Source organism: Salmo salar, chromosome 12 (genome assembly GCF_965601325.2).
Source record: "Salmo salar chromosome 12, fSalSal1, whole genome shotgun sequence".
Classification (NCBI taxonomy): domain Eukaryota; kingdom Metazoa; phylum Chordata; class Actinopteri; order Salmoniformes; family Salmonidae; genus Salmo; species Salmo salar.
The window spans coordinates 45,213,169-45,227,822 of NC_138302.1; positions in this window are offsets into that span (position 1 = coordinate 45,213,169).

The following is a 14,654-nucleotide window of genomic DNA, read 5'->3' on the forward strand; positions in this document are numbered from 1 at the left end:
CCACCTGGTAGGAGCGACCTGTCAGGTAGGACGCAATCCAAGCGTGGGCCGCGCCGGAGATGCCCAACTCGGAGAGGGTTATTCTAAACATGTGTATGTGACCAATACAATTTAATTTGATCAGGCTTGATTGTGCTGTTTTGTCTTGTATTAATGTGGTGCATGCCTGTATTTCCTTAAACCTTTATTTTAGCAAAACATGTATTAAAATAAAACAACATCATAAAAACATCATTTTTTGGCCAGTAGGTGCCCAACATAACAACAGGTGTGTTGGACACAGTAGCTCAGATTCATTCCTGACTTCTGTAACTGTTAACTTATCTTACCTGTGTAATATTGAATTACGTTCAGAACCACTTGTGTTTCAAACATGATCCTGTTTTATCAATTGCTGTGGTGAAAATATAATCCATCCACCTGACAAGTGTGGCATGTCAAGAAGCTGTTTTAAAAAGCATGGTCATTACACAGGTTCAGCTTGTGCTGGGGCAATAAAAGGCCACTCTAAAATGTGCAGTTTTGACACACAACACAATGCCATAGATGTCTAAAGTTTTGAGGGAGTGTGAAATTGGCATGCTGACGACAGGACTGTCCACCAGAGCTGTTTCCAGAGAATTTAATGTTATTTTCTCTACCATAAGCCGTCTCTAATGTTGTTTTAGAGAATTTGGCAGTACATCCAACCAGCTTCACAATGACTATACATGTTAGCTAACATTACAATCTTATGTTGGCTAAGTTATTTAGATAGCTAAAGACTTCAGCCTTATGTGAAAAACCTTACTGTTACTTGGCTAAAAGTAGCTAGCTAGCTTTCCTTGCTTGTTGGTTAGTTACCTAGCTAACGTTAGCTGTCACCCTGACCAGTACAACGTTACTTTAGCTAGCTAGCTACCTAGCTAATCAAAACTACATTAATTTGCTAGCTACGGTTGCCTTTATTTTTAGCTTTCTGGTGTAAGCTAGCTACAGAGCTAGCTAATTGGTATCACCAGGTCTTATTCAGGGCTTCATAGCAAAGGGGGTGAATACATATGCACGCACACCTTTCCGTTTGAGTTTTTATTTTTATTTTTGGAAGAACATTTTTTTTTCACTTCACCAATTTAGACTATGCAAATCGCATCTCTGCATGTCTGTCAGACATATCAGTGTGGATGACGGATCACCAGCTCAAGCTGAACCTCGGCAAGACGGAGCTGCTCTTCCTCCCTGGGAAGGACTGCCCGTTCCATGATCTCGCCATCACGGTTGACAACTCCCTTGTGTCCTCCTCCCAGAGTGCTAAGAACCTTGGCGTGATCCTGGACAACACCCTGTCGTTCTCCACTAACATCAAGGCGGTGACCCGATCCTGTAGGTTCATGCTCTACAACATTCGCAGAGTACGACCCTGCCTCACACAGGAAGCGGCGCAGGTCCTAATCCAGGCACTTGTCATCTCCCGTCTGGATTACTGCAACTCGCTGTTGGCTGGGCTCCCTGCCTGTGCCATTAAATCCCTACAACTCATCCAGAACGCCGCAGCCCGTCTGGTGTTCAACCTTCCCAAGTTCTCTCACGTCACCCCGCTCCTCCGCTCTCTCCACTGGCTTCCAGTTGAAGCTCGCATCCGCTACAAGACCATGGTGATTGCCTACGGAGCTGTGAAGGGAACGGCACCTCCATACCTTCAGGCTCTGATCAGGCCCTACACCCAAACAAGGGCACTGCGTTCATCCACCACTGGCCTGCTGGCCCCCCAACCTCTGAGGAAGCACAGTTCCCGCTCAGCCCAGTCAAAACTGTTCGCTGCTCTGGCACCCCAATGGTGGAACAAGCTCCCTCACGACGCCAGGACAGCGGAGTCAATCACCACCTTCCGGAGACACCTGAAACCCCACCTCTTTAAGGAATACCTAGGATAGGATAAAGTAATCCTTTTAACCCCCCCCCCCCCCCCCCCCCTAAAAGATTTAGATGCACTATTGTAAAGTGGTTGTTCCACTGGATATCATAAGGTGAATGCACCATTTTGTAAGTCGCTCTGGATAAGAGCGTCTGCTAAATGACTTAAATGTAATGTAAATGTAGCAGATGTTATTGTGGGTGTAGCAAAATGCTTGTGTTCCGAGCTCCAACAGTGCAGTAATATCTAACAATACACACAAATGTAAAAGTAAGAGAATGGAATTAAGAAATATAGAAATATTAGGATGAGCAATGTCGGACTCCGGAATGTATATGTGAACTCAGCAAAAAAAGAAACGTCCCTTTTTCAGGACCCTGTCTTTCAAAGATAATTAGTAAAAATCAAAATAACTTCACAGATCTTCATTGTAAAGGGTTTAACACTGTTTCCAATGCTTGTTCAATGAACCATAAACAATTAATGAACATGCACCTGTGGAACGGTCGTTAAGACACTAACAGCTTAGGCAGGCAATTAAGGTCACAGTTATGAAAACTTAGGACACAAAAGAGGCCTTTCTACTGACTCTGAAAAACACCAAAAGAAAGATGTCCAGGATCCCTGCTCATCTGCGTGAACGTGCCTTAGCCATGCTGCAAAGAGGCATGAGTACTGCAGATGTGGCCAGGGCAATAAATTGCAATGTCCGTACTGTGAGATGCCTAAGACAGCACTATAGGGAGACAGGACGGACAGCTGATCGTCCTCGCAGTGGCAGACCATGTGTAACAACCCCTGCACAGGATCGGTACATCTGACAATCACACCTGCGGGACAGTTACAGGATGGCAACAACAACTGCCCGACTTACACCAGGAATGCACAATCCATCCACCTCCATCAGTGCTCAGACTGTCCACAATAGACTGAGAGACTCTGGACTGAGGGCTTGTAGTCCTGTTGTAAGCCAGACATCACCATCAACAACGTTGCCTATGGGCACAAACCCACTGCCGCTGGACCAGACAGGACTGGCAAAAAGTGCTCTTCACTGTCCTCCCAGGGGCAATGGTTGGATTCGCGCTTATCGTCGATGGAATGAGCATTACACCGGTGTAATGTCCTGTACTCTGGAGCGGGATCGATTTGGAGGTGGAGGGTCCGTCATGGTCTGGGGCAGGGTGTCGCAGCATCATCGGACTGAGCTTGTCATTGCAGGCAATCTCAATGCTGTGCGTTACAGGGAAGACATGCTCCTCCCTCATGTGGTACCCTTCCTGCAGGCTCATCCTGACATGACCCTTCAACATGACAATGCCACCAGCCATACTGCTCGTTCTGTGCATGATTTCCTGCAAGACAGGAAGGTCAGTGTTCTGCCATGGCCAGCGAAGAGCCCGGATCTCAATTCCATTGAGCACGTCTGGGACCTGTTGGGTCGGAGGGTGAGGGCTAGGACCATTCCCCCCAGAAATGTCCGGGAACTTGCAGGTGCCTTGGTGGAAGACTGGGGTAACATCTCACAGCAAGAACTGGCAAATCTGGTGCAGTCCATGAGGAGGAGATGCACTGCAGTACTTAATGCAGCTGGTGGCCACACCAGATACTGACTGTAACTATTGATTTTGACCCCCCCCCCCCCCCCCCTTTGTTCAGGGAAACATTATTCCATTTCTGTTAGTCACGTCTGTGGAACTTGTTCAGTTTATGTCTCAGTGGTTGAATCTTATGTTCATACAAATATTTAGACGTCACGTTTTGCTGAAAATAAAAGCAGTTGACAGTGAGAGGACGTTTCTTTTTTGCTGAGTTTATACACACACACACTCTGACGAATGTAGAAAATTGTAAAAATAAAGGTACTGTGCTGGTACTGTGTGTGTGTGTGTGTATATATATACAGTTGAAGTCGGAAGTTTACATACACTTAAGTTGGAGTCATTAAAACTCGTTTTCATCCATTCCACAAATTTCTTGTTAACAAACTATAGGTTTGGCAAGTCGGTTAGGACTACTAGTAATTTTTCCAACAATTGTTTACAGACAGATTATTTCACTTATAATTCACTGTATCACAATTCCAGTGGGTCAGAAGTTTACATACACCCAGTTGACTGTGCCTTTAAACAGCTTGGAAAATTCCAGAAAATTATGTCATGGCTTCAGAAGCTTCTGATCGGCTAATTGACATCATTTGAGTCAATTGGAAGTGTACCTGTTGATGTATTTCAAGGCCTACCTTCAAACTCAGTGCCTCTTTGCTTGAAATCATGGGAAAATCAAAAGAAATCAGCCAAGACCTCGGGAAAAAAATTGTAGACCTCCACAAGTCTGGTTCATCCTTGGGAGCAATTTCCAAGTGCCTGAAGGTACCACATTCATCTGTACAAACAATAGTACGCAAGTATAAACACCATGGGACCACGCAGCCGTCATACCGCTCAGGAAGGAGACACATTCTGTCTCCTAGAGATGAATGTACTTTGGTGCAAAAAGTGCAAATCAATCCCAGAACAACGGCAAAGGACCTTGTGAAGATGCTGGAGGAAATGGGTACAAAATTATCTATATCCACAGTAAGACGACTCCTATATCAACATAACCTGAAAGGTCGCTCAGCAAGGAAGAAGCCACTGCTCCAAAACTGCCATAAAAAGACAGACTACGGTTTGCAACTGCACATGGGGACAAAGATCATACTTTTTGGAGAAATATCCTCTGGTCTGATGAAACAAAAATAGAACTGTTTGGCCATAATGACCATTATGTTTGGAGGAAAAAGGGGGATGCTTGCAAGCCGAAGACCGCCATCCCAACCGTGAAGCACGGGGATGGCAGCATCATGTTGTTGTGGTGTTTTGCTGCAGGTGGGACTGGTGCACTTCACAAAATAGATGGCATCATGAGGAAGGAAAATGATGTGGATATATTGAAGCAACATCTCAAGGTATCAGTCAGGAAGTTAAAGCTTGGTCGCAAATGGGTCTTCCAAATGGACAATGACCCCAAGCATACTTCCAAAGTTGTGGCAAAATGGCTTAAGTGGCCATCACAAAGCCCTGACCTCAATCCTATAGAAAATGTGTGGGCAGAGCTGAAAAAGTGTGTGCGAGCAAGAAGGCCAACAAACCTGACTCAGTTACACCAGCTCTGTCAGGAGGAATGGGCCAAAATTCACCCAACTTATTGTGGGAAGCTTGTGGAAGGCTACCCAAAACATTTGACCCAAGTTAAACAATTTAAAGGCAATGCTACCAAATACTAATTGAGTGTATGTAAACATCTGACCCACTGGGAATGTGATGAAAGAAATAAAAGCTGAAACAAATCATTCTCTACTATTATTCTGACATTTCACATTCTTAAAATAAAGTGGTGATCCTAACTGACCTAAGACAGGGAATTTTTACTAGGATTAAATGTCAGGAATTGTGAAAAACTGAGTTTAAATGTATTTGGCTAAGGTGTATGTAAACTTCCGACTTCAACTGTAGTTGATACACACACCAGTCAAAAGTTTGGACACACCTACTCATTTCAGGGTATTTCTTTACTTTTACTATTTTTTGAAATTATTTTTGACATTGTAGAGTAATTGTGAAGACATCAAAACTATAAAATAACACATATGGAATCGCGTTGTAACCAAAACAGTGTTAAAACAGTGTAGTCGCTCTTTGCCTTGACAGCTTTTCACACTCTTGGCATTCTCTCAACCAGCTTCACTTGGAATACTTTTCCAACTGTCTTGAAGGTGTTCCCAGATATGCTGAGCACTTGTTGGCTGCTTTTCCTTCATTCTGCGGTCCAACTCATTGTGGAGGCCAGGTCATCTGATGCAGCACTCCATAACTCTCATTCTTGGTCAAATAGCCTTTACACAGCCTGGAGAGTGTTTTGGTCATTGTCCTGTTGAAAAAAACATATGATAGTCCCACTAAGCGCACACCAGATGGGCTGGCGTATTGCTGCAGAATGCTGTTGTAGCCATGGTTAAGTGTGCCTTGAATTCTAAATAAATCACAGACACCATCACACCTTCTCCTCCGTGCTTCACGGTGGGAACCACACTTGCAGAGATTATCCTTTCACCTACCCTGCGTCTCAAAAAGACATGGCGGTTGGAACCAAAAATCTCAAATTTGGACTTATCAGACCAAAGGACCGATTTCCACTGGTCTAATGTCCATTGCTCGTGTTTCTTGGCCCAAGCAAGTCTCTTCTCATCATTGGTGTTCTTTAGTAGTGGTTTCTTTGCAGTAATTCGACCATGAAGGCCTGATTCGCGCAGTCTCCTCTGAATAGTTGATGTTGAGATGTGTCTGTGATTCTGTGAAGCATTTATTTGGGCTGTAATTTCTGAGGCTGGTAACTAATGAACTTATCCTCTGCAGCAGAGGTAACTCTGGGCCTTCCTTTCCTGTGGCGATCCTCATGATGCCAGTTTCGAAGGAAATTCAACAAATGAACTTTTAAGAAGGCACACCTGCTAATTGAAATGCATTCAGGATAACGTACATTTTGGTCATTAATTTAACAAGAGCAATTTACAGTCAGTGCATTCAACGTTGCATTCAATGTACACTCACTAAGAGACTTGAACACATGAAAACGCTCTTGAAATATAATTTATTGCACATTTAAAGATAACATAAAGTGGCACAATAGCAATATCAATCCAATCCTGATACACATACAAAAAATAGAAAACAAAATAAATATTGTTTACAAAATCCTCAATCTTCTGATATTGTCAGTTTCAAACAATGAGAACGTTTCAGGAATAGTAAACCAGAAACTGCATAGGTTTATGAAACATACACACACTCCAATTTTGGACAGTGAGTCAAATCAAGAATCTAGTCCTTGGCTTGAAATTAAATAATACATTTATTGTCTACTTTTTCATCCAATAGATTTGAAAGAAGAATAAACATTGTGGTCCATATTCCATGTGGGGACTTGCACCATCGCAAGATTAGAATCCATTCCAATGCTGGACATGTGGTAAAATGGCCTAAAGTTCTATTTATCAATGCACCAACAGGTTCAAATGTCCAATTGAAAGTATAAAGAAGCCTATGCATTATTACGCATCATGTTGGGTCTAAGAAAATGGCAAATTTAGAAATGTAGGAGATTTAAAAAAAAATTCACAGTCATTCATTCATGTTATAGATATTAACACCTACATCACTGCCAATTTTTTAATACTTACACTTCCGTTCAAAAGTTTAGTGTCACTTAGAAATGTCCCTGTTTTTCATGAAAACATACATGAAATGAGTTGCAAAATGAATAGGAAATATAGTCAAGACGTTGACAAGGTTATAAATAATGATATTTAATTGAAATAATAATTGTGTCCTTCAAACTTTGCTTTCATCAAAGAATCCTCCATTTGCAACAATTACAGCCTTGCAGACCTTTGGCATTGTAGTTGTCAATTTGTTGAGGAAATCTGAAGAGATTTCACCCCATGCTTCCTGAAGCACCTCCCACAGCTCAACAGGGTTGAGATCCGGTGACTATAATGGAGTGGCCAGCACAGACAGAATACCAGCTGACTGCTTCTTCCCTAAATAGTTATTGAATAGCTTGGAGCTGTGCTTTGGATTGTTGTCCTGTTGTAGGAGGAAATTGCCTCCAATTAAGTGCCGTCCACAGAGTATGGCATGGTGTTGCAAAATGGAGTGATAGCCTTCCTTCTTCAAGATCCCTTTTACCCTGTAAAAATCTCCCACTTTACAACCACCAAAGCACCCCAGACCATCACATTGCCTCCCCCATGCTTGACAGATGGCATCAAGCACTCCTCCAGCATCTTTTCATTTTTTCTGCGTCTCACGAATGTTCTTTGTGATCTGAACACCTCAAATTTAGATTCGTCTGACCATAACACTTTTTTCCAATATTCCTCTGTTCAGTGTCTGTGTTCTATTGCCCATTTTAATCTCTTCTTTTTATTGGCCAGTCTGAGATATGGCTTTTTCTTTGCAACTTGCCTAGAAGGCAAGCATCCAGGAGTCGCCGCTTCACTGTTGACATTGAGACTGGTGTTTTGCGGGTACTATTTAATGAAGCTGCCAGTTGAGGACTTGTGAGGCGTCTGTTTCTCAAACTAGACACTCCAATGTAATTGTTCTGTTGCTCAGTTGTGCACCGAGGCCTCCCACTCCTATTTCTATTCTGTTTAGAGCCAGTTTGCGCTGTTCTGTGAAGGGAGTAGTACACAGCGTTGTACAAGATCTTCAGTTTCTTGGCAATTTCTTGCATGGAATAGCCTTCATTTCTCAGAACAAGAATAGGTTGATGAGTTTCAGAAGAAAGTTAATTGTTTCTGGCCATTTTGAGCCTGTAATCGAACGCACAAATGCTGATGCTCCAGATACTCAACTAGTCTAAAGAAGGCCAGTTGTATTGCTTCTTTAATCAGAACAACAGTTTTCAGCTGTGCTAACATAATTGCAAAAGGGTTTTCTAATCATCAATTAGCCTTTGAATTAGCCTAAATGATAAACTTGGATTAGCTAACATAACGTGGCATTGGAACACAGGAGTGATGGTTGCTGAAAATGAGCCTCTGTACGCCTATGTAGATATTCCATAAAAAATATGCAGTTTCCAGCTACAATAGTCATTTACAACATTATCAATGTCTGCACTGTATTTCTGATCAATTTGATGTTATTTTAATGGACAAAAAAGGTGCTTTTCTTTCAAAAACAAGGACATTTCTATGTGACCCCAAACTATTGAACATTTAATGTTTCCAAATTGACACACAAGCCCTAGGCACTTACGCAGATCTAAAACTATAAGATAGGTATAAGAAATATGGCGAAAATTCCACCCAGCCCATTAGAGGACAAGGTAAAACAATTGCCATATTGCTTAAATCTATCTGATTCTTTCAGATCTACAGGAGTGTTTATGGAGTAAGGGCTAGGGGCCCTGTTCAAATTATTTTCTTGTTTCCTTGAGTGAAGCACAGATCAGACTGGATAGGTATTAGCAAGGTTACTACTTTCAACAATCCCACCAATTCTAATCTGTGATTATGTCAAAGGAGATAGGAAGGACTTATTAATTTCTGAAGTATTTGTACAGGGCCTCAACTTAGTGAATCTAGACCACATAAATCTAATGTATGAAACGGACAGTTCATCATAGCTTCAAATGGTAGGCTACTATAGCTGCTACTCTGGGACCAAACAACTCATACACAACCAAACAGCAGTGAATGCACTATCAAGATTGGCTTTTTGAAAAGGGACGATACAAAATGGATCATACAGGGCCTTTTGACATTGATGAATCAATACAAAAGCTGGATATCCATTGTTGGCACAAAGATTTTGACTTCGGGGAGCATAATCTTCATCTCTCATCCTAAACCTTAATACAAAAGTAAACGCGCATAATTTGGGACCTGTTCTTCAAGGTACAGTACAAATACAGAGTAGCTAATGGTCAAGATAATCCTTATTTTATGAAATACAACAGCATGCTAAATAGCTCTAAAATTAGCTAAAGTAAAACTTATTAAAATCCTCGCCATATAGTTTGTAGACTTGCTTACATGCTGTGTCGGAATGGAAGATAATCAGTTTAAAAAACATAGGCATAAAAATCATAGGCCGAACTGTTCACTTAGTCTGTTTCACAGGGAGCAATAGACTAGATGCAGGGGTATTCAACTTCTACAATACACGAGGTCCGGAGCCTGCTGGTTTTCTGTTCTACCTGACAATTCATTATACCTAAATCAGTGCCTGATTAGAGGTGAACAATGAAAAAAACGCAGTGGAACTATCTTTGAGGTCCAGAATTGAGTTTGAGGGGACTAGAGTATATTGGGCCGATTGGTTGCCCTTCGAACTACAGTGAGTTCAGGAGTAACAAAGGTACACTATATACATGGACAGAAGTACAAATATATATATATATATATATATATATATATATATATATATATATACACACACACACATATATATATATACACATACATACAGAACCAGTCAAAAGTTTGGACACACCTACTCATTCAAGGGTTTTTTACATTGTAGAATAATAGTGAAGACATCAAAAATATGAAATAACATATGGAATCATGTAGTAATCAAAAAAAGTGTTAAACAAATCAAAATATATTTTATATTTTAAATTCTTTAAAGTAGCCACCCTTTGTGTGCCTCGACAGCTTTGCACACTCTTGGCATTCTCTCAACCAGCTTCATGAGGTAGTCAACTGGAATGCATTTCAATTAACAGGTGTGCCTTTTTAAAAGATAATTTGTAGAATTTCTTTCCTTCTTAATGCGTTTGAGCGAATCAGTTGTGTTGTGACAAGGTAGGTGTGGTATGCAGAAGATAGGCCTATTTGGGAAAATACCAAGTCCATATTATGGCAAGAACAACTCAAATAAGCAAAGAGAAATGACAGTCCATCTTTACTTTAAGACATGAAGGTCAGTCAATACGGAACTTTGAAAGTTTCTTCAAGTGCAGTCGCAAAAACCATCAAGCACGATGATGAAACTGGCTCTCATGAGTACCACCACAGGAAAGGAAGACCCAGAGTTACCTCTGCTGCAGAGGATAAGTTCATTAGAGTTACCCAACCTCAGAAATTGCAGCCTAAATAAATGCTTCACAGAGTTCAAGTAACAGACAGATCTCAATATCAACTGTTCAGAGGAGACTGTGTGAATCAGACCTTCATGGTCGAATTGCTACAAAGAAACCACTATTAAAGAACACCAATAAGAACAAGACTTGCTTGGGCCAAGAAACACGAGCAATGGACATTCGACTGGTGGAAATCTGTCCTTTGGTCTTGAGTCCAAATAAGATTTTTGGTTCCAACCGCCGTGTCTTCGTGAGATGTAGAGTAGTTGAACGGATGAACTCTGCATGTGTGGTTCCCACCATGAAGCATGGAGGAGGAGGTGTGATGGTGCTTTGCTGGTGACACTGTCTGTGATTTACTTAGAATTCAAGGCACACTTAACCAGCATGGCTACCACAGCATTGAGCAGCATTACGCCATCCCACCTGGCACTATCATTTGTTTTTCAACAGGACAATGAGCCAACACACCTCCAAGCTGTGTAAGGGCTAGTTGACCAAGGAGAGTGATGGTGCTGCATAAGATGACCTGGCCTCCACAATCACTCCACCTCAACCCAATTGAGATGGTTTGGGATGAGTTGGAACGCAGAGTGAAGGAAAAGCAGCCAACAAGTGCTCAGCATATGTTGGAACTCCTTCAAGACTGTTGGAAAAGCATTATTCGTGAAACTGGTTGAGAGAATGCCAAGAGTGTTCAAAGCTGTCATCAAGGCAAAGGGTGGCTACTTTGAAGAATCTCAAATATATTTAGATTTGTTTAACACTTTTTTGGTTACTACATGATTCCATATGTTTTATTTCATAGTTTTGATGCCTTCACTATTATTCTACAATGTAGAAAATAGTAAAAACAAAGCAAAACCCTTGAATGAGTAGATGTGGCCAAACTTTTGACTGGTACTGTATATATGGCTTTCATTGGCACACAATGCAGTTGGCTTTCAGGCCCACTGCAATCAGTTAAACTGGACAATGCAATCAGTAGCCATTTCACATAAGACCAAGTGTGGACCAATGCAACCTGAGACGTTCCAATTAGTATGATATGTTACGTTTCGTATGGTACGTATTCATTTGTGACTTTCCATCATCAATTTCGTATGATATGTTACAAATTGCAATTTACATGATATGTTACTAATTGCAATTCGTACAATATATACTGTATATGTTACCAATTTTCAAAACGTATAAGTTAAGTTTTCCAATTTGTTGTTGCTAATGTTAGCTTGGCCAGGGTTAAGGTCAGTGGAAGTGTTAGCTAAAATGCTAAGTAGTTGCAAAGTAGCTAAAAAGTAGTAAGTAGTTGCAAAGTTGGTAATTAGCTGAATTGCTCAAATTGTCTGTGATGAGATTTGAACGCAACCTGTGGGTTGCTCAACTTTTGTGTTATACACCCATCCACCTCAACACATACCCTACCTTCTGTGTTATATAACCATCCCATAATAATTTGATTGTTCCAGATTTACGTTTACTATATTACGTCTCGTCTATGAGACCAGGCTGACCAATTCAGTTTCTTCTTTTGAGGTCCTTTGGTTGTCTTTTAGCAGTAGAGGTTTAGGATTGTGAAATTTTGCTAACTTCTCCAAAAGTCAAAGGTTTTCCAGAAGCCCCGGTTTCACTATTCCCAAAATCAGGAGGTAATAATCAGGAAATCCGGAATCCTTTAACCAGGATTTATGGAAAACCTGGGAATTTTGGGAAAGTGACAGGAATTCTGCAAAGTTAAGCTCCCCTTTCTTTCTAGTTATAGACCTTTCTCCATCGAGCTGCCTAAATAACACTTTTCAACAGTGTCTCCCAAGAATGTATTTTTTGTGTCACCCAAGTCTCACAACATTCCAGTTAAATCATGTTGGAAAACACCAAAAGCTACTCACTGCAACCCAGATGTTTCATGAAAACACAAGGGATTAGATTCAAGCAAAGGCAAGAAAGAAATTAAACAAACTGGCACAAAATACAGAGCAAGGTTATTATAGTAAACTAAAACACACAAACCATTTAGTAAACTGAAATAAAATAATTAACAAACTCGTTTGAAAAACAAACTATATACTAAAACTATTATATTTGACTCCAAAACAAACTCAAATAAAATCCATAATGATTGTTGTTGAATTTTTGTTTTTTTGGGGGGGGGGTTTAAGCTTTTTTTCTGATGGGGTTTTCAAGCTTCTGAATATGGCAGGTCACATTGAGATTTAAATTATAATTTAAAAAGGTAGACTCAGCGAGATGACATTGCCATGAGCAGCACCGCAGATATTGGGTGCGTTTTGAGTGGTAAGTCTAAAGCTACCCCATTGTAGACGAAAGTTAAAGAGTGAAGTCGGGGGAGATGCATCTGCGACAGCCTAAAGTCAGACACTAATGTAGTTTTCCAAAAGCAAGGCTCACATCAACATGGCAGTGTTGCCATTGATTATAAAAGGTTTTCTTTGTAATGTCGAAATAAACATGCATCTAACCCCCATATCACACACTCACAAACTATACAATTCTGATTATATTATGTGTGTACACATTCTACAATCAATTGATAAAGATGAGCAAAAATTAGAATGTATGCCCCCTTCAAAAAAATTGAAATTATATTATTTTACATCCTTCCAGATCCTCGATATCCTTCATCTGTGCCAATGGACTGCCCTCTTCAATTGACATGACAATAAAGCTCTTTGGCCACACACCAGTGGTGGGTTTGGCATCAAAATTAGAATGCAGGAGCAGAAAAGAACCCCAAACCTATTGAAAAACATGGTGGAGGATCTTTGATATTACGGGCCTATTTTTCTTCCACTGGTCCTGGGGCCTTTGTTAAAGGGATATTTCAGGATTTTGGTAATGAGGCCCTTTATCTACTTCCATTTTTATGTCTCTGAATGAAGAGACATAAAAATGGTATCCACGAGACAATAACCCCATGCGGCAGATAGCGGTTAAGAGCATTGGGCCAGTAACCGAAAGGTCGTTGGTTCGAATCCCTGAGCCAACTAGGTGAAAAATATGTTGATGTGCCCTTGAGCAAGGCACTTAACCCTAATTGTTCCTGTAAGTCACTTTGGACAAGAGCATCTGCTAAATGACTAAAATGTAAAGTCTCCGGACATGAAACCCATTGAAAACCTGTGGTTTGAATTGAAGAGGGCAGTAAATAGAATTCTGTATGGAGGAATGGTGTAAGATCGAATGGTCTAAGATCCCTCCCTATCTGTTCTCCAACTCATAAAACATTTTAGAAAAAGGCTCAGAGGCATTATCGTTACAAGGTGGGGCATTGAAATGTTTTGAAAACAGGTGTCAATCATTTTGACCCCTACCTTTTTCTTTAAGATTTTTGGTTATTACTTGTTAAACTAAATCTCTTTCCCTGAGCAATTGTATAAGTATAAATACAGTATCCCTTTTTTGTTGTTGTTGCATACAATAAAGTTCAGTATTTGAATTATTTATTTAATGCAGTAATTTTTTCTCATCATCTTCAAGGGTGTTAATAATTTCAGGCCCCACTGTAAATCACTACAAATTGGTTCCTGTTTCAGTCATGTCTTCGGTGACGATCGCGTGAATCAAACAAAAACACCATAATGATGGGTTAACAATAGAGCCTCCCAAAATGCAGGCGATGGCTGCAGGATGATACTTGCAGTAGACTGCAGTCAGAACTTCATGACCATTGATCACATGATTTTTGTAAAGTTCATGAAGTCGACATGTAGTAACATTCGTATGCCCAGAATTTAAAACACTTTGACTTGACAAAAATTATCTGCTCGAACGTACCCATTGAGATGAGCAAGATGCAAGACTTTGCTTTCACACAGTCACACAGAGTATCTGCGCATGTGCACAGGTGTGCTTCACACTGCTACATGGTAGCTACTGGACCAAAACAGCTGAGAAGTTTAGCCTCAAGCTTCAATGCTCCATGTTTTTGCAGGAAAGTCAAAATCAAAAGTAACAGTCAGTATCTGGTGTGGTCACCAGCTGCATTAAGTACTGCAGTGCATCTCCTTCTCATGGACTGCACCAGATATGCCAGTTCTTGCTGTGAGATGTTACCCCACTCTTCCACCAAGGCACCTGCAAGTTCCCGGACATTTCTGGGGGG